This window comes from Poecilia reticulata, linkage group LG6 (genome assembly GCF_000633615.1).
Source record: "Poecilia reticulata strain Guanapo linkage group LG6, Guppy_female_1.0+MT, whole genome shotgun sequence".
Classification (NCBI taxonomy): domain Eukaryota; kingdom Metazoa; phylum Chordata; class Actinopteri; order Cyprinodontiformes; family Poeciliidae; genus Poecilia; species Poecilia reticulata.
The window spans coordinates 15130949-15158349 of record NC_024336.1 but is presented as its reverse complement, the minus strand read 5'-3'; the positions used below and the strand labels follow the sequence as shown (position 1 = coordinate 15158349).

General features: G+C 39.2%; 1 protein-coding gene across 2 annotated transcripts in view; it reads left to right on the top strand.

The window, feature by feature from the left end:
* The window catches only part of znf469 (zinc finger protein 469), a 217640-nt gene that overhangs the window by 177410 nt on the left and 12829 nt on the right, over positions 1–27401 (top strand). The window lies entirely within an intron of this gene.

Sequence of the window (27401 nt, the reverse complement as noted above, 5' to 3'; positions counted from 1 at the left end):
GATCACCATTTACTTTAATATTTAAGAATGTTCCCATTTCAAAGACATGTTTGGGGGCTTATCTCTGTTTCCATATGTGTGTGCGGCTATGTTCATGCTGGCTTCCATGTGCTTTTATTTAAATGGTGCTTTGTGGTTTCTCATGACTATCTATTGGTTTTATTTCTGCAGCTTAAAGCCAATGCCACCTCTCAAGAACGGGTCCCAGCACAGTAGTGTATGTCTCATTTCCGTGTTTGCATGTTGCCTTTAACTGCCAGGGAGAAAGAAGAAGAGGTTTTTCTATGTGAACCATATGTGAGCGCTGGTGCAGATGGGAAATGTTAAAGCAGCAAGCAGGTCAAAGAGTGTGGCTTCATGTGCCAATCTCTTTCAGCTTCTCTTAAATGTTAGACATTAGACTGACAGTCTGTGAAATGTTAACAGCTCCTTGATAGCTGTAGAAGAAGAGAAGGACTTTTGATGCTTAGCTAGATTGTTTCACTATTAATATTCTCCATAGGTTCTTCTTGAGGCTAAGAGATGTGATTTTTTTTCCCCTTTAACAAGTGTATGAACATTACTTGTGTCATTCTGCACTATAAAACCAATTTTTTTTTCCCATATAGACTGATTTATTAAAGAATAACACACAAAATCCAATTTTTTCATAATTTCTATCTTCAAGTAAGTTGTTTTCCATTTCTTGCATGGGAACATTATGGTTTTGAGTTGGTGTGCTTTGGTTAATTCYGTGTAAAAGTTGTATGTTTGACCAACAACCAGTGACTAACCACCGTGGACATTGACCAACAACCATGGACAGACTTGTGAGCAATTCTCACAAGCCTGACTTTTACCTCTTATTAGCAACACAAGTGTGATTATGCTGATAACATTGATAAAGTAACTAGTTACTTTTATGAGTAATAGCACCATATTTAGCACAAATAAGAGTATGTTGCACATTCTTTTTGCTATAGTAATAATAATGTTAAGGATAAATAAAGGTATACTCTCTATTTTTTTATTTTAAAAGCTCTGATAGTGTAATTGTCATCTGCATGATAGATAAAGGGCTTATTTAATGCTTTATTATGTCTAGCAAAGGTGACAGTGCTGAACACAAGCTGGAAAAAATGGAGCTTTAGATCCTGCCAAGTTTTTTTTATTACTTATTTAGTTCTTTTTAATTAATTGATTAATTAATTTCTTCTCTTCCAAAATATTTTGTAATACCATTCCTCTGCAAATGATAAAAGCCTAACACCACAACCGCTTTAGGCTTTTAATTTTTGTAGCGCCAAATTTTAAAATTCATATTTTTTTAAACTGCACTCGTCTCCCACTCTATTTCCCACATCATCCAGCATTGCTACGAAAACAAAAAAAATTCCATTCAGCCCACAGTGAATCTTTAGATAGGGTGGGCTGCAACCGATTCACCAGATCATACATCAACAGGACACATTTGTRGGCTGCATTTGGAGGAGACCTTYGTGTTTGGACAGGCTTCTTAGCAACACTGTGACTTATTCAAACTTCAAATGTGGTTTTCTAAGGATGTAGCCCCCTGAATTTAGACACACCCAGCATGTGGGTTATTTGCTAGCTTCCTGTTAGCGCTAACTAAATGAATATTTCATAAGTTTTAATGACTTCTGATCATCTTTAAATCAGAATCTAAAATACTTGTCAAAGCTGATTAAACCTGAACTGGGGGATTCCAATTTGAACAGATATTGAACAAAACATGGGTTAGGATTTATGAAATCTTTTAATATTGTTGATGACACAAAAAGGGGTAGTTTGAAGTTGAATTTTGGAGTTAATGATATAATATAAAACATGGATAGGTGAACATGGACTGGATTCTTCTGTACTGATTAGAGATTACAGTATTTGTGGTTTATGAAACTTTTAGGTTTTGGTAAAAAAAAAAAAAAAAAAGAAGAAAAAAAAACTGAATACTTTGTTTTCAAAAAAATATTGAACTAAGAAAGTACTAAAGTGTCAAACATGAACAGTCTACAGTACGCGTGTGCCCAAATACAAATACACAGAAATGGACATTTCTGCCAGTTTGATTATGTTTTTTTGTGTGGCAGCCATGTGGATGTTGAACTTGAGATGACTCTGGGATATGCAACTTTCCAAGTCGGAATTACGACTTTGGCTGGTGTTGAATTTGAATCTAAGTTGATGTTCTGGCTTGGAACTCTGAAACGTGTGATTTGAACAGACCGTAATATTTAGTATAGGAAACTAATTATGCTGTGGAACCATCTGTAGTAAAATTTAAGCAGTTATTACCACTACTGCTAAGCCAAAAAAATCCTTTAGAGCAGTGCTGAGCATTAATGTTACTTCCTTCTTAGTCCCTTTCTGTAGCTGATCCACAGACTGTTCTGGGGCTGAAAGAAGAATGTACTCTAAAAAAAATCATACTATGACGTAAGAATATTATGTCCAGATTGGAGATGTTATTTGCATTTACTGTGAGCCGCATAAGGAACTGCCTACAGAAGGCCAAGCTGTTAACATAAATGCTGTATTGCCTCAGGTGGAAACTTTTTTTCCTGTTATAGTTCGGAAAAAAGAGGAAGCCGATCAGATTTCTTTGTGTTGCAAAAAACTTAATGAGCAAACCAACACCAAGAAAGACTCGTTTTCTCGCTTCTATATGAAAAGAAAAAACCGAAGATGTACACGTGAGTGGATGTAAGGGAATCCCCTATGCTCACTATCAACAATGAGCACTAATGTTACCTCCTTCTTAGTCCCTTCTTTCTGAACAAGTCCCTTTCTGTTTTCTACCTAATGTGCTCCTTCTTTCTTGCCCCAACACATAAACACCCTAGTCTTTGCTTCCCTCCATGTAGGGGAAAGTTACCTGTTGATTCGCCTTATTGTGCTCCTTATAAATCCTCATGTCTCTGTGAAACTCTACACTGACACTGTAGTCTAATCGCCCCGGTAAAACAAGAATGGCGCACTCAGAACCGAAGAACTGCCAACTACGGCTTTCATAATTCCAAAAGTACTGGTGAGCATTCTGCTGTAGGGAAATCTTCTTGGAGCTCCACTACTTGGCTGCATCAAAGAAAAAAAATATTATTGCTGACATTTAGTTTTCCATAGTTTTTCCGAGTGAGTGAGATGAAAGATGGAGAGAGAGCGAGAGTGGCAGAGAATTTCGGATGCAGGACTGCTTCTCCCATTTGAAACATATGTTTTGGATAAAGTAACATAACCAGCATAGATATTTTTACATGTTATTGTCAATTAACCCAAATGTGTTCCTTGTTTTCTGACTACGGTTCCCAATGCATCAGTAAAACAGGCTTGAGAAGGAGCAATTTAAAGTGGTTTGATGTACTGTAACTTACCAGCGTCCTGTTATTAGACTTTATATTCTCCTTTGGTTTATCTTTATAACTTTCTCTTCTCAAGTTTCTTTTTTTCTTTTACAACAGCTGGCTCTTTGACTTTGCTCTTTGTGGAGACGGTTTTGTGAGCATATCTTGAAAGTTCATTAGAAAAGAGAGTCTTTGATCATGCACACAAACACAGCTGTTCATCCAAAAGTTCAAATCCCAAAATTTGATGCATGACTTTACAATAACGGTTGTTTCCCACCAAGACTGTGATGCAGAACTAACTCTAACCCTTCAGCCAATGGCAGCTTTTGAAAAGGGCAATGTGGCTCACTGCCCACCGCACCATCCTGTCAGAGGGCGGCACAGACACCCCAAAGAGAGGAAAAAAGAAATATATGTATATATACAGTAATTATATTCTAAATCTTTTCAAAAATAAGCTTAAAGACGTGTGATCACAATCGTCTCGATCTAGAAATACCGCATATCGAGACAGCAGTAAAAAATGCTGAAAAATACAATTGATTGATTAAATAAAGGGGAAATAAAGGATCTCACTCAGAGTGACATTTATCCAGGAATCACCACTGTCTTCAGCTGAACTGTCTGGGCCTCTTATAGTTGAAATCTAACACACAGCTTTAAGTCGGGACAGACGGACCGTGAGTGAGATTTAATGAAAGATTTCCTGCTCGGTTCCTGCCAGGCTGACTACCACGCAATATCTCCCGCTGCTTAAGAAGTCACTCCTTCAAATTAAGGGTGAGGGAAAAGCTGCGAGTCTAAAAACAGAACTTTTTTTTCTTTTTAAGAATCAGGCCCATTTTCAAGGAAACTAACAGGAGCTATATCCTAGTTTAGGCCCTCGGCATGGGTCATGGAGAATAAGACTAGTAAAATCCATAGGACCGTGTCCCCCCCTCCCTTTTTTTTAACTTTACCATTTCAGGCCAGAGATGATGTGATCCACATGGTGGGAGAAACTAAGGTATGTGTGTTTGTATTTGCAGAGTCAGCCTTGGGTTTGGGTTCAAGAAAAGTAAATGTCGAAGTTAAGCCTGCCCGTCACCTGCAAGACTTCCAGATATAATGACCCAAAAAAACAAAACGACCTAATTACTGCCTGATTCATACGTTTAGCATTCTTTTGACAGTGTGTGTTTGTGTGTACCTGCACATATGCAGGAGTTAGCAAAGGCAAGCTATGACTCTAAAGCAGCTGTTTAACTCTGGAAGAAGGTCATGCGAGGAGAACTGTACTAAGGATGTAATGATGCACCAGACATGTTTTCTTGCAGCAGATGTGTGTTTTCTGACATCTTATTTTTTTTCTTCTGTTGCTTGATTTGTGTCAAGAGTTTATCCTCACCCATTTCATGGTGTGCAGACGGAAAAGAGCAGCCCCCACATACAGAGGAAAGAGTGCAGTCTGTCAAATGATGTCAGTGTTTGGAGAGGATGAGTGCGATTGGGGGCTGGGGGGCTTGGAATTGGCAGGGGTTTGAGGGGTGCTAGACGAGTCTGGGAAGAGTTTGCAATGGGGGAGGTAACAAGAGATCCCCAGCAGAGAAGCTAAACTCTATCATAAAGTGGAGGAAGAGAACTATTTTTACAAGGAAGAAGAAAAAAACTTTCCACTTTTAATCTGTGGGTAATCTAAAAATAACCTCCCCATTCTGTCTACTGCCCAGGCAGGGCAGGCTTGTTAAAGAGTCTGTCTCTGAAGAGGGAGCAGCAAAAGAGCTGCTGAGGACCAAACAAAAAAGAAGGGTCAAGGCAATAGGGAGGGATTGAAATGTAAACTCGTGCACTTGTGGGAGGGCACATACTGAGTAATTGCAACACATGCAAAGGAGGGAGAATGCTGGGAACAGATGATTCTTCAAGAAATTGACAATAAGTTTGTGAAGCCCAAGAGGATCTTCAGTGGGTGGGTCTCGTACTGTGCCAAATATTTCCTTTCACCACACCATCCAGGCAGCATGTACAAGTTTGGTCCTATTATGCATAACCGGCATCTGGCCCTCAGGCTTTTTTGAGTGCTGATGGARCTATAAAACCACCTAATGCCTGGAAGTATGGAACAACTGAGGAACCTTTAAAGAGCTGCTGGTGTGGCCCTTTTCCAACAAGGTCACCACATGCACTGATTCACTCACATACCAAACAGCCATTCCTCAGATGCATTGCCGATTTCTAGTCTCGGGGCAGGTAGCTCATAGCTTGCCTTTGTGTCAGTGCAGACACCCACCCTGGTGTCTCATTCTCAACTGTTAATGTTCTGTTTCTGTTTTCCCACTGACTAACAGGAAAATCATAGGAACGAGACAGTGTTTGTTTTGGGGAGGATTTGGTGATTTGGACCAGACACTAAAGAGCTTTTAACAAAGACTGAGGGCACTTCCAGAAATAGTAGACATAACCCCTGTTTGAGATTTTCAGACATTTCCTCAGAAACAAACRCTCTCACCTTAACATTCATCTCAACTTTAGACTTATCTTTCTTGCATATTTTATTTTGTTGCCTGTTCCTAGATCCTTGTTCAAAGTGCAGGATACACGCAAGTTTGTTTCTTTATGCTCAGTGTATCCCATTACATTAAGACAACAACAGAAAACATCAAACTGTTATCAAACTAACATCACTCTGTTCAGGTCCAGCTGAACACAAAAATGAAAGAGAAACGATAGTGCTAATATTTTTTAGATTTTTTTCAAAAACCAGTTAAACAAAAGGGATTTTGATCAGAAATGTTGCAATGTTTTCTTGCATCTGTAGGTGGGARCAGTGTTGGCATTGACAACGTCATAATACAAAAGAATATMTTGAGCATTGCTACAGCAACCATACGCTAGAGATTGTCCCAAAACAATCGTAACTCCTGTGTTTTCTTTGTTGTTGTTTATTCGGGTTTTTCTTTGTTTTTTTATGCTCTATAATTTTCTTGTCACTGCCTGCTTAACATTTTAAGTTAAGTTGGAACAGAGTCAAGGAAAAGTGGGACAAACGGAATGTGGAAAATCTCTGCAAAGTAACCACTGTAGAGAGGATAGAGTCAATTTAGTGTTTTATTTTGTTTTCTGTATTTTATTGTAGGTTCTTGGAATACTGCCATGTTTTAGAAACATTGTAGCTCAGTCTGAGATCATGGTGGATTTCCCCTTTAAGGTTTAGGATCACTTCTTTCATCAAGTGGAGGAGTTCAAGTATTTTGCCTACTTAGGTTTTGGGTACAAGTGACTGATTGAGCTTCCCTCATGGATTGTTTGGACTTAGTCGTGCACAGGTGAAGAGCACTGGAGACTCTGGATCAGGACCCGGACATGCATTGATGAATTTTACATTTTTAGGTCTGAAACTATTATAGTATTATACCTTCTCATATATMCCTTGTGAATGTGAGGACTGTGGCAAATGATAGAAGTTTTACAGGTGTGGGGTCGGTTGGACCCCATTTGTAAACACAAGGGTTAAATATGTGATAAGGTTTATTCACTGGACCCCATTTCAGAGGTGACCCAATTTCTCAAGGGTCCAAGTGATAAAATTCAAAATATCTGCTCAAAGCATTTTCTAGATAGCAACCAACAAGGACAGTTTCTTTTGAAGAAGATTGTTTAATTCTTTCTTGTACACTTTTCTCAGTTTTAAAAGTTTTTCCTTTACCTAATTTTTCCTAGTGTGTGTTAATATATGAGTCACCAGTGGATTTTTACTCTGATAAAATCATGACGCTACCACGCGTTATATATACGTATCTCTCTCTCTAACCCTCAGTGAGGACCAGACTCTGATCTTGGTTGATTTTAACATTCCAGTTTTAACAAGGACTTGTAAAAACATTCTGTTGTTCTTTCTCAAGCTTCAGTTTCATCTAGACATTCAGATAATGTAAAGTTCTGGCTATCAGCAGCTCAATTTCAATAGTGCATTCACAAACTATACCTGATAAACAGCATACAGATCCCTTAAGTTCAGAACAAGACCACATACGGAACCTATAGTTAAAGGTCTTATCAGCTGTACCTCTGGTAACACTGTGATGTCATTTTCCAACTTACAGCAGGAAAATTACTGACCCCCTCACCCGACCTCTGTTTTTTTTTTTTTTTGCGTTTTGCTTTCTTTAACAGTGGAACATCAGCTCAACATCTGTGGTGAGATTACATCACTAAGATTATTCAAGTTTTAAAGCAGCAGCAGTCTGAGGGAAACAAAGCGTTTGAAAAATAGCTGAGCCCAATGACCAGACAAACCAAAAGCCATTCATAAATTCCTCCTAGATTGCTGCCAAGCGTATGAAACCTGGTGACGTGTCTGACTCTGTAATTGCTCTCGTTACTGTACTGAAGAAATGGCGGCCGACTTCTTCACCATAGAAAGAAAGGTATGCCAGTATGAAACAACAACATGCGCTTGGACAGATTTACAGCAAAGGCAGATCTGTAAATGTAGTTTTTATTTATCTTTTTACTCAACACAATACAAATATGCTTCTGAAGGTTATTCGAGGCCCGATTCAGATTGTCTTTAAAGTTTAACATCTCAGATTACAATTTAATAGCCTTCTGCTCCTTTGACTTCTTGAAGGAATGCTTGCTGGATACTGTCTCTAGAACGTAGGCTGAACAGATAAGGTTATGTTTAGTTTTAATCTGTCTTAGAACTGTTTCAAGAGACACAGTTTTAACTATATAAGTGCTGACTGTTTCTTTCTATAAAAGCTAAAGAAATGTATGATTTCTACTATAAAAAATTTTCTGCTTTTTACAGAAAAAATAAAAAGGTGTGGTTAACCCTCAATGTGTTTTGTGTTACAAAACAATTAAACCATAATAAGTCAACAAACAACTTTTTATACTTACTTTGACATACAAGTTGTGGAATAGAACCGACTAGAGTCTTCTTGACTTCACATTTGGCATCAGCTACAGTAAATGAATTGAGGCATGATTAAATTCACCTCTGTGCATAGAAAATGCCTCTTTTGGCTAAAGTCAGTTTGCAGACAGGTTACAAAAGGTCAAAAAGATACCACTGTACAAAAAATTGCCAGTTAGTAGAAGGGTCACTTATTACATCTTATTGCTATGACATCGGACACTGAAGACAGGCATTTCAAAGTGAAGAAAATATGTTACTACAGTGACATTAGAAAAACTAAGTGTTTCTCCAAAATTGACAAACAGATGTAAACGTCTTATGGAGGCCAGAAAAAGGGGCAACAGCAACACTGATGGAGCTGCAGGAATTTCCAGAAAGTTCTTATGACGACAGCTTCCTGTATTCTCCTTAAGTCTGGACTAAGGAGTTGATTTGCAAAACAGGCATTACAATTCAAAGAAAACATGCAGGCTTAGCTAATATTCCTCCAACCAAACTTAAGCTAGTGGGCCACAAAGGTATGTCTAGCACAAAAGCAGAATTGGACATCAGGAAAAGAAAACCATAGCCACATTGAAAGTTGGCATGATTTCTGGGCTCCAGATATATAAACAGTTTTGGATATCAACGAGTTTTATCCCAAAACCTTCGGGTGTCAAGCAGACAGCTGAAAATGAACAGATTGGATGCTTCAACATCACAATAACAATTATGTGTCCGTTCAGATCAATAAAACTGACATCACAGGAAAGCGTTTAAAGTTATTAACCTGAGTCCAGACATCACAGACTGATGGATCTCCACAACTTTTGCAAAGTAGAGGAGGCCATTGTTAGAGATGTGACACTCTTACAGATGCCTACTATTATAGGTAATATATGGATACTGAAATCTATAGCTATATACAAATGTCCTTCAAAAGAGGTGTAGCTCAAGTTTGTGTGCAACCGCTTTTTTCTCTCTATGCTTATTTTCTAAGGATTTGGTTGGGGATGAATGTCACAATAAAAATGGAAAATGTCTTAAAATTAATGATCCTGTTTTTTTATCATTTTCAATCACACTGAATTTAGTTTTTATTTCATATCTATCGATTCAAATATTTGTAAATATTTGCTAACTCATTGTTTCGACTTCTGACTAAGCGTTTGAGCAGACAGACGTGTTTTAGTGACCAGTGGTCTCTGAAGTCTAGACTGCCCAAGATTAATGGCTTTCGTTGAACAGAGACAGAGGTTGTGCCAACACAAATGGTTGGGCACGCGATACTGGGGATGACAGACAGAGACGGGGACAGAAAAACAGAGAGCAGAGGCCAGTTCAAAGCCCACAGCAACAGATTTGCTAGTGGAGCTTTATCAGGACAGCTTCAGGACACCAACACCGGAGCAGGTACCCAGACGCTAATGCCTTGCTCTGCCTCAGCCTTTTTAATGGACTGTGACAGGGCTTCCGATCCCGGTAGCCTGGCCAAATGGTTTATTCATCAGAGCTGTTCAGGGTGCAACACTAGCACATTTCAGGCATACAGTTTGACACATAAATTATAGTGTGCTATCCTAGATTTGGTTTGTGCGAGTGGAAATGTTTCCATCTGATGAGTCTTGTAAGCCAATAAGAAAAAGTAGCCAGAAGTGATGCAACACAGTAGTCATTTCATTTGAGTTATTGATTCTAGGTTGTAAAACAGACTAAAGTTGTGATGTGTGGTTTTAATGGTTTAAATAAGCTTTATAAACACAGAAAAGATAAACTTAGTCATTATCACTTCTGGTCCAGACAGTATTTTTGTCTTCAGTGAATCACTTAATTCTGTCCAAATGTTAATGTTCAGACAGTCTGATGCATCACTGTAGCTTCCTGTCGTCTGTTCTAAAACAAAAAAGCCTTATCAAAAGTCTGGACAAAAAAAAGCCATTTCTTATCCTCACATACCAGAGTCTAACATAGTAACACACATACATAAAGTAGAGTACATGTACATGAATACTGATGTGTATTTAGGGTCAAGAGGGAATCACTGGTTGGTTGGGTTACTGTGAGAAACTGAGCTTCTGGATATCTTGCCTCCTCTCCTGTCAACAAGGATTAAAGCACTTGAGCAGATCTAGTTGTTCACAGCTGTAAAAATATGAAGGAGAAGGAAAGTATGATTCATGAGATAGGGGACGTTACTCCACATTGAAAACACTATTATGTAGCATCCATCCTACTCCTTTGTCCCTCTATGTGCAATTCGATAGGAAGGGCTCTGAAGCTTCCTCAACTGCCTGGTAGTTTATATACCGGTATATAAAACTTTGATATTGAATATCAAAGTTCAAACTTTGCACATTTTCAGCGGACAGTGATTAATGGACTAGTTTTAACTGTAGTTTACAATGATATTTTCTAGTTGCTGCTATCTTATCTCATGTTTGTATCCTCTTCTAAACTTTCCTTTGCAGTGTTTACACTTCACCTTGACATTGTTAGTTTCTACAATAATAAAAAGTAACATTTATAGTAAGACGTTAAGCAAAGTGTGTGTATAGTATCTCACAAAAGTATTCATACCCATTGAACTTTGTCAGGTTTTTTTTCACTTTAAAACAACCTTTAGTGCATTTTTTTTTTTTTTTTGGGGGGGGGGGATTATATGATAAGCACGCAGCGGTTCCTGAATGTAAACAAGAACAAAATGCTGTATGGTTTTCACTGTTTTTTACAATTAAGTTTTGGCATTTATTTGTATTGAGTCATTGATACTTTGTGGAACCACTTATACAGCACTTACAGCTGCAAGACTTTTTTGTGTACGTCTCTAACAGCTTTGCAAATGAAAACACTGAAATTGTTGAACATTCTCAGATACAAAATTGATCAATCGCAGTCAGATTGGATGGACAGTTTCTGTAAACAATATTTTTTTTCATTATGCCAAAGATTCATAGTTGTATTTGGGTCTGGAGTTTGATTCCACTCTACTTCTGGCCGTGTGTGTAGGGTTGTTTTCCTGCTAGTAGGTGAACCTCCCCCCTTATCATGATGTTACCACTACCATGTTTTCCTGTGAGGATAAGATATTAAGGGGGATCTGCAATGATCGTTTTCTTCCACTTTATGGGGAATTTTGGTACATTCCGATCAGAGGGCCTCCTTCCACATACTTGCTCTGCCTCTTGCACGGTTTGAGGCAAACTTCAAGCAGGACTTGATATGATTTTGTCAACAGCTCTTTTCTTGCAGTTCTTCCATAAAGGCCACCTTCGTCGGCTTCACATAAACACATTTTTTAATTAAATGGTCATTGACCAGTATGTTTTTCATAGGACTTAATTTGAAGAAAAAAAAAAGTCTTAAATACACACTGCTCACTTTGGTGAATCTTTGGCTTGGCCCAGCTGCCAACTTCTCACACAGGCATGAGAAGGCAGACAGGCGGGGGCATTGCAGATGCACAGAAGCTACTTTCTCTCCCCCAGCCTCCAGCACTGGTCTCCAGTGAGCCTGAGCCGCTCTGAGGGAAACAACATGAGCTCTGCCAGGGACTCTGGTTTGTTCCAAAGTGTCCAGTTAGTCACCAACAAATAATAAGGGCTCCTGTTCAGCAACGGAGGGGGCTCAAGAGAATGGACAGAAGTCTGGGTTGACTGAGTTTGTCGATCAGCCATTATTGGCCGTGTCAATAGGTTTTCAGCGTGCGGCTCTGCTCTCAGTGATAGTACTGACACCAGGATGCATGGGGGGCAATTGGGCATCTTCATGTTTTTGTTGAACCGTGCAATTCTTCAGAAAATGAGCTTGATCCTGCAGCCATCACATCCTTCTGGCTGAATGAGAGGTGGGATTGTCCACCCTGTTAAAACCCAGCAGTGATCCTGCTCAGTCTCTTTACGTGAAGCCTGACAGGAGCTACGCTTGTTCAGAACGGATTAGATCAATACCGATGTTGTGCGACACTAGGACAGCAGGGGGAACGGATCAGTACTGGTTCTGTTTCAGCCACGATGGGTATGTCCTGCGCGCTCTGCCGTTTGAGCAGCTCCTCCAATGAATGGCTTCTTGCAGCGGCCATACAGAGCCTTATTCTTCTCACACCTCATCTGAGGGCTGACACTCGAGGGGGAAGCCCAGGGAGTCTGCAAGCTAAATGTTTTTCTATCCCCCTGGTAGGAATGGATATATCATGTGCTGTTTTAATGCATTTAAAGTAGAAAAACAAGTCAGTGTCCAGCAGCTAAGGTGAGATGACAAGGACAGTAGTGAAATCAAGTTCACTGAGGCTCTCCTATTGGGCAGAGGGGGAAGCAAAACCATCCACTACAGTGAGACACTCATCATTAATGCCTCAGTTTTGTTTATCTTTGGAGTTACTTGCCCACTTTACCATTTCCCCAAGAATCTTACATGCCCCTGCTCCCTTGGCCTTCGTAGGGTTCTTGTGAAAATATTCCAACTCAGGTGGAGCCCACCGTCCTTCCCCCCCGCTGCCGTGAGCATTCCAGAAATAGCAGCATTACTCCAGCTTCCACCTGCTTCCATCCCCCTCACACATGGATACAGTGTCTTGCAAAGTGTTCCTACCACTTCAGGTTTTCATGTTTTTTAATGGTACATGTGTATTTTATTTAGATTTTATTTGACAGACCAACACAAGGTAATGTACATTTGTGAGAAGCTTAAAAGGAATTCAAACATGAAGAAAAAAAAGCGAAATAACAGTTCAACAGTAAGACGAGAGTAACACCATGTTCTCCCATTTTTGCTCCCAAGAGCACTTCAAGAAGATGGTTTCTGCATTACACCCTACTATCACCAAGCCCTGTGTGAAACATGGCAGTGGCAGTGTCATGCTGTTGGGGTGTTTTTTATCAGCATGGAAGGCTGGTCAGAAGTGAAGGGTGTAACTAAATAAAGGACAGTCCTGGAAGAAAATATCTGAGGCTGCAAAAGACTTGAGACTTGAAACTAATGTTACCCAGACAAGGGTAACATATTCATGAGCTAAAATGGCCTAGTCCATGACTTAATTTCACGGACACAGCCTGAGCTCTCTTGCAAATATGGGATATGCTTTAAGTTGCAAACTATATACCATAAGGATTGCAGCTGTTACTACAGTAAAACTTGAGTACTACAAATAATTAATTTAGATGTCTAAGTTAATTTTGAGCCATCTTGTTTTTAACATAGAACATTTTAAAATAATTCATAATTATCCCCCCACTTTACATTTATTCACTATCACTAACACTTTCATTAAAATATATTGAAATTTGCTGTAAAATCTTGGCAAAATGTAAAAAAATAAATTAAAGATCACACTTTTGCATTGAGCTGGACCGTAGGGCTCATCTCCTACAACTGTTTCTCTATGGAGTCTCGTATCTTTGACCTCACACTCACCTCTTTCACTTCTCATCGAACCGTACGTAACCCAGACAGGCAGATGGATTGTGCAATACAAGACACTGGCTTGTTAGGGTTAGACCAAATTTTATTTAAAAGTTGACACATTTTGTCCCCTGAGGTCAGGTGAAAAGAGAAGACCAGCCAGTTGGTTTATCTTAGCGCCTCAACAGAGGAATACTCGTAAAAACGTTAAAATAGCGCTTTCCTGAGACTGGTCAGCAAGTACCTGGGAGGAGGTTCAGGAAGAGGATGAATAGGGTCCTGTACTCAGCCCCTGGGTGCACTGAACCCCTCTGTGTGAGCTTTTTTCGGCACTGGCATACAGGGCTTGCCTGTGAGGAGCAGGGTCGGAAGCAGGAAGTGGTCGTGTAAGGTGATCCTGTAGATGCAGCATAGAGCCCCTTTTCAACAGCGGACCCCTTGGTCATATTCAACACAGCGACACACCAGGTAGTCCTCCTGCTGCAGCCCCATCAAACCTCAGTTCACATCCATACGACACGGATGCTGAAAGAATGTTGAGAATGGGATGAGCGCAAAGGATTGAAAATAGAGTCAAATAATGACAAAAGTATTTGAAAATGATGCTGAAGCCCATAATATTTAAGTGAGACCGCACAGACTCCCTCAAGCTCAGATAAGAAAAGCTGTTTTGCCAGAATCCTGTTGAGATTTAGCTAGACTGGATAAAATGTCTATTGTAATGCAAGGAACGCTAATGTAGTTAATGTTAGAAGTAGAGTTTAACTCTCAGGAGGGAGCCATATTTATTTTCCATACTCCAACTGAGGAGCATCCTGTTAAAATACATCTGTCTGGTGAAGAAAAGCTACTGTATCATCTCATCCTGGATCGCAGGAAAATTGGCGGTCTGAACTCAGAGCTCTGGGACTCGGAATCTGTCTCCTCTCTGCTTGACTTCCTCTCCTCTTCCTCACTCATATTCTCTCTCTATCCTCTCCATTGTAATTTCTGTTTTTTTTTTTCTCAGACTGTATTATTATGAAAGGAGAATTACAGAAGTCTATTATATAGTGTTCAATTAAAAAAAAAAATTGTGGACTGCTTTCTGACTCAAACAGAGGAAGTCAGATATCCATGTTTTTTGTTTGTTTGTTTGTTTGTTTGTTTGTTTGTTTGTTTGTTTGTTTGTTTGTTTGTTTGTTTGTTTTTTAGTGATAGTTGTATAGATTGAAGTCCTGTCTATTGTAATGTTGCTGTTGATATGGCCTGTTGTGGTGAAGAAACAGCAGGGCTGGCAAAATAGTGCTGCGTTTCTGCTCTGATGCTAACCTCATCAGAACAGGCTTCAAGTTTTCCTTCTGGACTCATTACCTCCATGACCTGATATCAGGTGTGGAAGAGGATGGATGGACGGATCAGACCCAATAAACTGCTATACCATGTGTATTATGACACCTTTCTAACAGAACTGACATTTCTCCACCAGTTTGAACTGCAGTAACTCATCTGTTGGGCCAGGCCTTTTGTCTCTCATGTGTCTCAATGACCCTGTCTCAGGTTCACGTGTGGTTCTTCTCTGGACTGCTTTTAGCAGATACTGAACACTGCATACTGGGAACCACACGACAGCTGCGCATTTGGAGATGCTCTGAACCCCACGTTCTAGTCCCCCCAGTCTTGGCCATATTTATAATTGATTCTTATGCTGGCCCATTTTCCCTGCTTGTGTTTTCTTTGCTTTGTGGACGAAATGTTCTCGTACCAAAAATGTGAAATGGTGGGACTGATTAATGAAACCTATTAACATGTTTTTCTATGTCCAGCAACCAGCTTTATTTTTATTTCACAGCCATGGCTTGTACTAACAATAACAATAGGATGCTTTAACAGGATGTGCAACATATTGCCTGTTGAACAATAAACAATTGAAGTAAAAACATAAAGTTAGACTTCTTCACTGTGTCCACTAAATCACTGCACAGCTCTGATTCTACTTGATGTGAATAAGGCTTTTGTTCAAAAGCGATTCATTGTTATTGTTTCCAAATGCTTTTTTTTTTTTTTTAACCAAAGGACTAAAGTATCTAGATGCCAAAATAGTAAGAACTTTTTAATAGTGTTTGTTCAGGCAATGCAGCTTTTTAGTACAAATGCCAATCAATGTCACAGATCAGTAGTGCTTTGAGTGCTCTTTGGAGATTCACTGAAACAGAGCTTGTGAAGTATTGCACACGCAATGATGAAGTGGTCTGGTCAAATCTACCACAGTGCATGTCTCTGGCAGATCGTTTAAGTCCAACAACTCTTTGATGGTCTACCCCTGAACAGGGACGGCCTTGAAAGTTATGATTTAAAGAAAGAAGCATGAAAAGCTGACATAATCCAGCTCGCTGTCCCACCAATAAAACCCAGCAGAAAAAGAGCAATCCACCAGAATCCTGCTGTTTTTCAACTGTGTATATTTTTGAAAATGGTGTCATGCGTCGACAGAGTCTACTTAGGAAAGCCTGAGTCGTAATTAGGTCATTTGGACATTTCCTTGGGCTATTTAAAGAGAGGCAGGCAGAGTGAATTTGGAAAATGCTTCTGACTCAAACAAACTGCCTTGAATTCTTTACCATTGGACTGTGGCTTACTGATTTTGGCACTGAAGTCAAGTCGACTGAAATGAAAAAAAAAAGAAGAAAAAAAAGATATTAATGTGCCCTTTCCACCCATTTCTTATTATAAGATCCAGAATTAAGCTGTAGAGAAAAACTTCTCAGGTTCGCCCCCACAGCACTTAACTCGAAATAACCTCAGCTCATGGCCTTATACTTTGTGTTAGCTTTGTTGCCTCTAGCATTAAGCCATGACTGCCAGTCATTTGCCTGCTCCACAAACTTCATCCTAAATCTTCTATAAATGTTTTTGTTTCCTCCCAGCACCAACCCCCACCTGCATTTGAGTTTCCATGGCCTAATGCCAAGCTCAAAAAAATGTTCTTTCATGTTCATGTCAGTTGAAGAAAGCAGAAAAGACTAAAGACGAGCCGGAAGGAAAACAAAAGGAAAAAGCAGAAGCATGGAGATGTTTTGGTGGAAGTTTATTCTGGTTACTTTTTACGCAATTTTTGGCTTTTCATCTCATCTTTTTTCTTACTTTTCTCAGCCTTCATTCTGAATAGCCAAGTCATTAAAAGGTGAGGGAGGGGGATGTAAAACTAATAATGGAGTATGAATACCAATGGACTTCATATTTATGCAACTTTTATTCATGAAAGAAATTAAAAGTTGTTAATTATTGTCCTTTCTCTACATATTTAAGCTGTAATACTGTGTGTCGATCACATCAAATCCCTTTAAAACACATTGACCTTTGTGATTGTATGCTGAGAAAGTTGAGGTGAAATATGCACCAATCTGCTACCCCACATTTAGATGTAAACACTTGGCTTCATCTGCTGGGTAATAGTGGTACATGAAACAACTCTTTGAAAAAAAAACCTCCTAAAGCAAAATGCAGTCACAGAACGAACAGTTAAATTATACATGAAAGCAATTGCATACTTCACATTTATGCACAATTTAATGGCATAGCAGTTGCACGCACTGTGAGGTTGCGCAGAACCCAAAGTCTTCTAATCTCTCATGTAATTCTTGTACTTACACCAAAGATTCATTTACAAAAGACTCTTGTGTACAACCGTTAGCTTTGTAGTGTCACAGAAAGATCATAATTTACTAAATTTAACTTTTTTATTTGGCATTGGTAGATTCATTATAGCCCATCCTCTCAAGGTATAAGAGAAAATCCCTGTCACTGTCACATGTTGGGACTCGACTGTCTATGCTCTTGTTAAATGCGAAGAAAGCTTTGTCTTACAAGCAAAACTCTTACTTCAAGGTTAAAGGTTACTACTGTTGCCCGGAGGGACGATCCATGTTAATAAACTTTCTTCTTATGTCTCTCATTGAGTACACACCAGTCCCAAAGAGGCAGGAGTGCAAGTTTTTAAATAAAACCCATTTTGAAAAAGTGAAGCATTGAAGAATGAAACACTGCTGAGGTGCTTTTGTTTTAAAAATTTATATGGAACTTATTAATCACTGGACAAGTTTTACACTCAAATAATTTGAGGATTTTGTTCAGTGTTTTTGGTTGAAGAATATAAAATGTCCAAACTACTCAAAATGTCAGAACCCTACTGTGAAGCACCACAGATATGCCATCTGTGAAAATCATCATTGAACTTTTGTGACGCTGTACAAATAAAGCGTGCATGGCTTAAGGATTGTCTTGTAGTGCCTGCATCATACGTCAGGATGAAATGCAGTGGCACGAGGACACACAGTCCTGCCTGTCTGTGCATGCTTTCCACTGGTGCGTTTGTTCAGTGATTCATGGGCAGCAGGGTGACGGGTCAGTAAGAGAAGCTTAAGTCCCCAGAGGCCACTGACACTTGGGCTGTAACTGTGCAAGCCCAGTCTCATCTCTGGACTTTCACCTATGCAGCAGTGGCCCCACACATCACTTTCCAACTCTGGCTTCCTGGAAGTTATGAAGCAAAACATGCAGTTCCTTTCATAAATGAAAAGCTTCCTCCATGATGCACTTCTGCAGCAGCAATCATCAATGGGAGACTGTTAAAGTGTGCTTACAGAAATTACTGAACGATCATGAAACTGTAAAAATGTTTGCATTAGATAATAGATAAACGCCATGTTCTTACTACTGTACATAAAGCCAGAGCTCTTTAAGGTGTATGCTGACGCATGTAGAGCTGAAAAGGTAATATTAAACAGGCAGATCAAGCGTTCCAATAATATTGTATCACCTTCAGATAAAAAAATCCACTATATTAAACACAGTAGTTAAAATCAAAAACAGTTTACTTTTTTTCTGGCATAACTCAATATCAAATCTAGAAATGTAGAATAGAGTTTTACCATCTTCGTTGTTATTTGATGGTTGAGTTCTCTTCAGCAATTTGAAGGAGAGTTAAAACGACTGATTTATTATTTCCTTGTTGTGTGAGCCTGAAGACGAGGTAGCCATATTTCATTCCTTTTAGTTCTCTTTTACGTGTGGGGGGTCCATCCACTGCAACTCTATTGCTGGCAATGATAAGAGCTTTAAATTAACACTGTGCCTTTAGATCGTCATTTTATGTGATCGTATCGTTCGTATCGAGAAATTCACTAAACTTTCAGAAGATTTTACAAATAAATGTCAGAAAGATTTTATTTATTTAAAAATAACTAGCCTTTACTTAGATAGGACATAGATTATATGCAATCCTTTACTTTTTTTGATTCAACTCACTTTTACTCACACCGTCCCAAATTACAACAAATACCATCCCAATTTTAGGAACACTCATTAACTGCTTAACCCATTTAGTCCCAAATTTTTCCCCAACATGAAAATATTAAAATCAGATATCATTTTTAGCCCTTTGAACTAGTGAAGGGGAAATACTTTAAAAAATTGTGGGAAAATATATGAAAAAGTATGTTTTATGATCGGTCACAATTGTGACCGGTGGGATAATATGGTGTTCTTACGAAGATGAACTAAAAGTGCTTTTTTTCCAAATAGAAAAAATCATAAAAAGCGGACATTGTTTATTTATTTGAATATATTTTTCCACAGCATTACTTTAGTGCAACATTTCCTCTGTAAAGTACAAATTTGACTGTATGTCTATTCTAAAGCAAGGTCAATTTGAGTGCTTGAGTGTTTATGCATAATTACATTGAACTTCAGTCAGTTGTAGTGTTATGATACCCCATTAACATAGATCATAAAGAAAACATCTGTAGGAGAGGCCTTCATTTACATTACTGAAAATCATGAGCATTTGTCAGTCCCAGAGACTGAAGCTAATAGCTAATCCAAGATGTACAAAATACACAATACAGCCCCTTTAAAACAAAACTCTAGTCTCAAAAATCCAATATCGGTTCATGTGAGATTTTTTTTTTTTTATTAAGTTTAATATTGCTACATTTTCATTTGGATGTCATTTACACATAAGCTGATATTTATTTCACAGAGGTAGTTGGCAGTGTGCCACAACTGATTTGCCTGTGTGAATGGAGGATGTTAAGTGTTACTCTCACACAACCAATTACCTTCAGCCTTTGGAGACATTAATCTGGATTTACACCAAATAAAGATGCAAAGAACGTTGTCTGCTGCTGATGAGATAGGGACTTCCCTCCAGAGGTTCTGGAAGATAGTTATTTTCACGTTTAAAATGCAAATAACTTGCACTTGCTTCTGAATCATCATCCTAATGAGGGTGAAAGGTGTGTCTGCTGCGGAAATACAGACACACTAATGTGTGTATAAATTAGGAAATTTTAACCAGATGATCTTTAATCGTCTCCGTTTTTTCGATATGTCTGCATAAAGTATTGATTTAGTCGACCTTTACTAATGAGTATTTTTGCAGGCTTTACAAGTTAAGATGTTTTTCTCCTGCAACTTGGTGTGTGGTATGATATTAACTGTACTCTGATTAAAATCACCCTGAATGTGCACCAGTGCAACTCCAGACGTGAGCGTTGTAATTACTTTGGAGGTTGCATAGCTCATGTTAATGAAATCTCTTCTCAGTTTCCTTCCATTTAATAAAACTGTAACAATTTAAAGACGTAACCAAATACTTCAGCCCAGGCAGAAGAAAGGACAAGCAAATATTGACAGATTAAAGAAGGATAACACCTGAAATCCGGATTTTGTCCATTAAGGATGAAATTACTGTTACTATGCGTCTCAGCCAGGAAATTTTGTCTGGGCCACCCTTTGCTAATATCCTTATCTACTTTGTCATGTTCTTCATTCTATCGCATAGAACCTATTTCTTTTCCAGCCGCACACGTAATATTCCATAAACATGCGCAAATCCGGAAAATTGGGTCAAATAACGGGGGGAAAATAACCTTTACTGCTCTAAAACAAAGATTCCATCATGTTTGTGGAATGTTGTGGTTTGTAATATGGAAACAGACTGAGTCCAGAATCCAGTGGTTAGAAAAGAAAAGAAAAAGTTTGTCTGAGAAGCAGGAAAATCTTGTGAGGGGAGAGTGAGGGGGAGCCTCTGGAATTACACGCCAAAACCCATTAGACACACACTCAGATGTGCACAGACACACTAGAGCTGCCTGTATCTTCCCCACTGAGCAGCTAACCGCATTGTGCAAAGGGTGGGGTTTGGGTTGATGGCACAAGGATAGCTGTGCTCACTGTTTCATTTGAAGTGCAGAGACGCTGCTATCTTTCAAATGCTCCGAGGGATTCTGACAGTACGTCACCAGCCCTCTGGCAGATGACTCATTAATTATGCTGTCTTAATCAGAAACTCAGGAATTAAAGTCGCAAACTTCTGAGAGGAAGCAAGTGTTGGCGCATCCACATCAAGCGCTTCTGTTTTAATAAGTGTGTGGTCGTCGAGTCGTGACAGCCACTTGGACTCTCCGGCATATCTCCCCTCCTCTCTCCTCCTTTCAAACAGACACAAATGCTGAGATCTTAAAGCCGAAAATGCTTGCATAATAGATGTTTCCAAAAATACAGAGGAGTAGGCAGGCAAGCTGACCGAGGTTTGGCGGCACGCCCCGGCACGGGCCCTAGGCCAGCCGTTCTCACTGTGCATTCCCTGCATGCTGGACCACGTGTGCTGGATGAGGTGTGAGGGGAGCAGTCAGATGCTTATTATTCTGCCACCTGATGCAGCCCCCCACTCCTTCACTTCCATTACACAGCCTACCAAACTACGCACNCCTTCTCTGTTTGGTTTCTAACACTCACCACTTTGTACCATTTTCCCATTCTTTAATGGCATTCCCTGCAATCCTGGTAATACATTACCTTTACTCTTCATTGACTCCAACCTCATCATCTCTCATCTTCATCTGGCTTTGCCTTCTCTCTGATCTCTGAGACCACTTTGTAATGATATTTCAGTGTGCAAGCATCTGGAAAAGATGAGCACGCTGAGAAATTTCTGCTTGTGCCAGTTATTGGTTTACATTATTATAAAAGAAGTCATTGTTTGTGAGAGTGGATTGCTCACCCTGCTCTTCCTTTTCTATTGGCTGTGTAAGAACTTTGTGCCTTTGGAGTATTGCTGTTTCCACAACTTTCTGTCATACATACAGCTTTGAAGAAAAAGTCTTAAGTCATCTCTCAAATCTTTATTTAAACAAGTTGTCTTAAACTATTTTTCTTTAGTCTTTCTGAAGACCATCCAGAAGTAGAAGTAGTTCAGACAAAGGCTGCTATTATTTCCAGTTGAGTAATTGACCATTTGCAGAAGAGTGCTGATTTGTTTGTTTGTTAAAGATTACTAAGTTGATTCCCTGACAGCAGTTAGTCAACAAAAGGATGACACATCTCTTAAGTCTTGATGTGGGTGATGTGATTTCTATTCAGGGCACAATTCTGTTGAGGGCCCTAAAAATTCTCAGTGTGAACCAGAATTACTTTTATATCACTTCTTACCATGTCTAGTCAAATGGGTGTGGCCAGCATGCGCTGTCCACACAGTAAGAAAATATTAGTGCACATCGTAACTGGCTGCTGTTGCTGAAGATCTAATTCTGTAAAATAGGAATGGGCTGCTTCTTTCCACTTTTTTTTAACACATGCTGAAATTTTTGGCCATAACCTTTTGCTTTTAAAACCGCTGGGATCTGTTGAGGCGGGGTCTCCAATACACCCCAGGAGGTGTTCTGTTTTATCTGGCACTTAGACGTTGGTAGAAGACCGTTTGTAATTCCTGTAATTGATATAAGTGCGAAACTGAATTTTCTGTACTTTTGCAGAATCCCCCTTCATTTCTATTTTATGTGCTACCAATTGCTTTCTATCCTTAACCCGTTTAATCCCAATTTTTTTTTTTTTTCCAGCGTTACAGGCAGGAAGTAAAGAGGTCTGGTCATGTGACCTTTCACACTAGATACATGAAATTGATATTGCTTAGAGTAGACACTCTATTAATTTGACTTAAAAACTTCAATTAGTTGCTAAAAGTCAAAACAGTTCTTTTAGAGGTTCTTGAGTTAGGAAAAATGTCTGGCAACAATTGTTGCCGGTGGGATTATTGAACATAGCTGAAGGAACTTAAGAAGTAGTATTTACCTTTATAAAAATGGAGTCAGGAGGTGTTAGACTATTTAGCAGATAGTGACTATGTATGTCTTGGTTAATGCACATGGGTATGGAAATATATTCTTCCATGTAATAGCATATAAAACAGCTGAAACTGGAACATCTTCTTAGGCTCTGTGCTGTGTATTCTGGCATCTCTTTATTATAAATATCAGCAATCTGAGCTGCAGCAGCTCTACGACTGGATTGTATGACACAGGCTAGCCGTCACTTCCAGATTATTTCAGCACTGTAAGTGGTTCGCCACTGTTCCTTCCTTGGATCATTCAGATTCCTCCTGACTGGGAAGACGTGATGAGAGCTGCAGGGTTGGAACTTCTCTGACCCAGTCACCTTACCATCACAATGTTATCCTTGGTAATATCTCCCTAATGAGTTCGCTGATTCTTTTCTTTGTCCTTCTTCTAACAGACCAACTTCAAAGACAAAATGTTCTTTTGCTCCCGGTTATATACTGTATCATCCTTAGCAGCAACCACAAGTTTGCATGTTTATCACTTTGTCAAGGAATCTTTTTTTAAGATTTGAAGTATGAGTCATACAGGTGGGTGTCTTCCAGGTTTCCAGTTTCCTGTGTTAGGTCTTTACTGTACAAGTTTCTGACACAAATGACGTTCATATACTGTAGATGTATATTTATAGGCCTGTGAGTTTGTTTCTAGTCACCCACTTGTGAAAAATAAGTTCAAAAGCACCCAGAATGCAAAGAAAAAGTATGTTCAATTGGACGTTTTACGCCTTAAAAACTCCAGAAGCAATTACATAAGGGACTGATGTGATGAATGGACAGAGATTTTCACAGTACTACCACCATTTATTCACTCAAGCCAACACCACATACATCCCCCACAAAAATGACAGGAAAAAAGACTCAGGAAATTGACTTTTCATTCAAGCACCTTTCACCCACTCCCTCATTCCTGCAAGAAATCAACACACAACCCTTTGAGCATAATGAAGAAAAGGGGGGAAAAAAAGGAAGTTCATCCACTTTTGGTCTGGTTAGTTGCTTGCCCACACACAAAACACAGATGGGCTGATACCACAAATACACCAGTTCTTATGCATTCAGCAGTCTCACGCATCAGGGTGGTGTTGTGGTCAAGCCATATGGGGCGCCACAGAAACTGTGGGATTTGACAGGAGGCCTAAAGAACACACATACGCACATGCATCTTAATTGACTTGTAAAAACTCCACTAAAGCACAATTTTATAGAACAAATTTCAGACTAGTCGCTGAGGATTTGACATCAGGTTGTGCCCAGCTTGCAATTCTGTCACCACCACAATTTCTTTATACACAGTCCAAGAGCAATTTATGCTTTTTAAGATAAAACTGAATAAGCCATACCAAAGACGCCATGAAGGCGGCAGATTAATAAGCTAAAACTGTCTGTATGAAGTAAGTCTGACTTATACGAAGGAGGCTAGTGCAAGGGAAGATTTATCGAGCCGCACAGGGCGGCAGGGGAAGTCGACAAGGATTCTGAAAGGAAATAAATGACCTCTCACTCTTTGCAAGCTGACAGCTCAGGCTTTGGTGCTACTTCTCTAAAGTCCTTGTGATGCTCATACTGCTCTTTTTGCTGTTGGAGGCATTCATTCGAAGGCCAAAACCGCAACAGCCAGTCTAGGCAAACACAATTGGAGCTGTGATTTATGAGCACTGTTGACTTTGCGGTAATGGATCAAGAGTTACCCGCTGGAAATGCTGGCAGGGCCATTAACCCCAGTTTCTCCAACCTGTGGTAGAGTTGGTAGCAGACACTAGCATTCAGATTGTGGAGAGGTGTAAAGGGGATGTGATTTTTCACAACCAGACCAAAACCCAACTAGGTCTCAGTCTAAAGGTTCCCTTATAACCTGTTAAATACCTCTAGAAGACAAGGTGAAAAACACCAAACAAAGAAAAGCAAATCACATGTAATTATTCAATTGTTGGGTGGGATCTGAACACTTGTTACTGGTTTTATCTTGTCCGGGTTCTGCAACACTTTGTCTTTGTCATCGTAAATTTGAAAGTGGCTGACTTCATACAGTTTTAACAAAACGGGTTCGTCATACTAAATTTTTGCTTTTCATGTAACATAATTAGTCAAATTATGAATTGCTACAGTGCCTGCAAAATCATGCATAACCCTTGAACCTTTTCCCAGTTTGGCACATGATCCCAGATACTTTAAGCATATTTTATTGAGCTTAGACCAACACTTTGTGTTAGACCAAGAAAGGGTACTTCATAAATGTGAAGAGGAAGGAAAATGACACATGGTTTTCTGTAAAATCTGAAAAGCTTGGCATGCTTTTATTGTCTGCCCCCTTTATTCAGACACTCTTAAGTAAAATCCAGTGTGGCTGTTTACTTTCAGAAGTCTTCTTAATGGGCTTCTTTCAGAAGACTCCACATAGGTGTAATTTAGTGCTAAGATCAATTCAGATTTTCATGAGCTCAATTAACACACCAGACCAGTCAGGGATAAAGTGATAATGATCAAAAACAATATCCACATTTTTGAACATCTCATTGGTAAGGAGAGTATTACTCCGAAAATTTAAAAAGAGTCCCATAGTAACTCTGAAGGAGATGCAGAGATCCATAGTTCAAGTGACTTTTAACTGGGCACTTTTGAGTTTGCGCAGTTTGAACTTTATAGACGAGTGTTTAGCAGAATCCCATTGTTGAAAGAGCACTAGAAAAGTTCCAATTTGAATTTTTTCACAAGCCTTGAAGGGGGCCTCTGCCATCACAAAGAAGAAGCTCTGGTCCAATGAGATCAAGATTGAACTTTTTGAACTTCATCATTCAAAAAGTTTTTTTTAGCATTGGTCAGCGTTGAAAGGAAGAAGACACTTGAGACTTGAGCAGAGGTTCCCTTTTTCGTGGAACTGTTATCCTAAACATAGAGCAAGAGCTACAGTCGATTGCTTTACGAAAGAGGAATTTGTGAAAAATAGTTTAAATCTGGAACACATAGACTTACAACAATAACTTTGCTGAAAGCTGGTTTACAAAAGATTGACTCCGATGGACTGACAGAGGATCATATTCTTTCTGCTACAAAATGATGTACTACTTTATCTAGGTACATATCATAAATCTTTTTGCAAAGCAAATATGTCAAGAATAAGAATAACGTTTTTCAATAGACTGTGCATTGAACTATATACAGAGGTAAGTCAGTACACCTAAGTGTCTCAATGAGAAGGGGGATGTTTAATTCGTTTTTAAACATTTTAGGGTTCTTACTTTAAAAGGGGAAATACTTCAGAACTCAGAACAGTTCATGTAATGCAGTTACTGCTTTAACACAGGATAGTGGCTAAGACCCTATACTGATAAAAAGCCTTTCAGGTAGGAAACAAAATCAGGTGTTGAGCCCAAAATGACCCTGAGTGCTTCAAAAACACAATCTCCAGAGAGATTTATGAGGATGGCTGCATTTATGGTATCTTTTCATCTTTGCACATTTGACCAGTCCTCAGATGGTTGGAAAATTTATGGGGGAAAAAAATGCATCTTGCAGTAGGTGTGTTTGACAGTCTTCAGAATAGTCATTGCCGAAGTGAGAGGTTCCATGCAACAGATGCCGATCTTTTTATACAGTCGGACTAGAATTAGTGCTCCCTCTCACAGATGAAGACTCTTTTAAAGTAAAGCTACATGAGTGTTCAGTGACTCTTCAGTAGGGTGGATAGTAGCTGACACAGAGACAAGCTGCAGCTTCTCTGACTGCAGGCCTCCCCCGGCATTGCTGACGGCCAGGGGACACAGACAAGAACTTTGGATGGAAGTTCCATTACCAGACCTAGAAATCCCATTTTGGTGCTAAGTTCAAGCTTCATCTGGTCGGACCTCAAAAGAATCATAAGGCCAAAGTAAATCCAGACCTGAGAAGTTGTGTCTGGGATGCCTGAGGAAAGGCAACAAACGTCAGCATGCCCACAATTCTCACTTTCTAAGGGCTGGCTGACTAATCCATGATATTCCTCCATGATCTAAACCTGAAGCCTTCTGTAGCAGCAGAACACTGTGGCATTGTGTCCCTGCTTTTAAGGAACCTGTGATTCATTTACTGGCAAAACCTTTTGGATCTGCACACCATATTTTCTTATATTCAGTACTCTAGTGCATTTCATATTTTTAGGACTGAACTGGTTCTTTTGTGACTGTTTGCATTGAGGATCCAGACTCTGATGTACCATCCAGTCTGCTTTTTTGAAAGAACAGTAATGTGACTCTGTGTTTTTTTCTTTTTTCATGAATGTGTTCTTTTCCTCAGAAGTGGGTAATTTAATAATAGGTTCTATAGGAGCAGTATGAGTGGAAATAGGACTATGGTGATTATTTAAAATCCCCCGTAATTACACTTGATCCTGTGCATCAACCACATTGCAGTGTAATGATGCAATAGTGCTCTCTGCTGGCAAAAATAGAAAACACAATGAAGACTCTTTCACTAGAAAGTAACAGTATTTTATTATTATTATTATTATTATTATTATTATTATTATTATTATTATTAATTATTATGCCTCACTATAAGATTATTCCCTAGTTTTGTTTAGTTTTGACACAGTCGCCCTCATCAAAATCTGAATAAAGAAGCTTTTTTCTATACCTGTGTTGAACCCTACTCT